The sequence below is a fragment of the Limulus polyphemus genome, unplaced genomic scaffold, assembly GCF_000517525.1.
Source record: "Limulus polyphemus unplaced genomic scaffold, Limulus_polyphemus-2.1.2 Scaffold2258, whole genome shotgun sequence".
Classification (NCBI taxonomy): Eukaryota; Metazoa; Arthropoda; class Merostomata; order Xiphosura; family Limulidae; genus Limulus; species Limulus polyphemus.
Genome location: NW_013667868.1, coordinates 132,778 through 134,697, shown reverse-complemented (window position 1 = coordinate 134,697; position 1,920 = coordinate 132,778).

Here is a 1,920-nt window from a genome sequence, read left to right as displayed (position 1 = left end):
GAACAATGGCCACAGCCACTTTGAGGTTGCACCAAGTGTTATAATGTTATCCTGCTCATTCCTACCAGTTTCCTTACTATTTGGTGCTCCCATTCCTTCTTCCTCTAATTCTTTTAATTAGAAATGTTTTAGATTATCTCATAGCTTTGTTTGGTACTAAGTCTCAAGAGTGACTGGGCTCTAGGCCTATCCTTCTCATAGCTTTTATTACAGTTATCTCTTGACATTTCTAGGCTGCCCTTTTCTTTGACTGGATTAATGGTTAAGGCTTGTTTTGTATATTCAGCATTACTGTTTTTAACCTTATCTCTATTCTTGCAGTAATGATCTCTTCACTAGGACAAAGACTTTCAAGGCTATTAACATAATATTTTAGATAGAACCTAGATCTAGAGAATCTACGTAGTGCATGTTTTTCTATCTAGCTGATACAACTGCAGGCTGATCGCACTGCACGTGCATATAAGCAATCATGCACCTGCACATGATATGAGAGCAGGTTGTTACTTGGCAACTCACAGAGCATGCTCGTAATAATAGAATATGGCTACTAGTGTATTGTTAGCTCATTAGTAGTGTTGCAAAATGGTTATTGTTATTACCAAGGTTACAAGCAAAACACTTTTGGCCAAGGTAGCATAATTCAATCGTGTGTATTTAGATTTGCATAAGGTGAAGGCAGGAGAGAGCTATGCCTTTGCAATAACATTAGTCAGTCAGTCAGATAGTTAGATTGATAAATTTGTGGTTTTTGTGAAATTTTGTTTTTACTCTACCGACTTTCTAAAGTGCTTTGGTGGCTTATTACTCTACAGTTGGTTTGCCTACTACTCAACAGTGTGTGTAAAGTGCTTATAAAGTTTTGTTTACATGCTGTTTGCAGTGTGTTTGGGATTTTAATTTGTATTGCATTCCTACTATAAATATTACCATACTTATGGGTCTTCACCATTTCATTCATAAATGCATTTCTTTCTTCCTCTTTATGCTATAGTCCCCAGAACAATAAAGTAATGTTTGTAGCATTAGAATATTTCCTTTCAAATATTTTCTTAAGAATTGACTTTGGAAATCAGTTTCATTGAATCTGTAAATCTTGTGAAGCCTTGAAGCAATAATCCAACCAATCCTGTGTTTAAACCATAAGGATGATTCTGATTGCCTCCTCAGTCTAACCATTGAGGTTCCCTGAAGATACCAAAACTAAAAACTCAATTTAATAGTTGAAATTTTCTAACAATACTACTAACAGGTTAGTCCAACATACAAGTTACTTTCTTTAAATATGTTCAATGATCCTTATATCAATCCTCGCAACAACTTCTGTTCTTGGACCATCCAGAACTCTCATATTAAACTTATTTCTTCATTTCATAATCACTCCTCTTAGACAGAAACCAGACACAGCCAATTCATAAAAGCTTTTTTGAAGACCTGTAATGTCATATTTAACAACCATTACAGAGAAAAAAAAACTATTATGTGCAATTTCAAACAAATATTTTTACAAGAAAACCATATTTTGCAGTCCCAATATAAACAAAACTTTTAAATGTTTAATATTTCTGTATTCAAATAAAACTTTAATTAAAAAGAGCAATTTAATATACATAAGTAATTCTACATTTTTTTTCAAAACCTTTTGAATCTATGATGGAATGCAAAAAAAAGCTGCCTATTAAATCCAAATATCTAGAGAATCATGTTAAATCATACTAGACAACATCATTGCAAACTATGATGATAAATAACAATCACTTTATTCAGAAAATACAAATGTAAAGGAAGAAAACAAAAAAAAAGGGGTTGGTTTGTTTTGAATTTCATGCAAAGCTACACGAGGGCTATCTCCACTAGCCATCCCTGATTTAGCAGTGAAAGGTTAGAGGGAAGGCAGCTAGTCATCACCACCCATCGCCA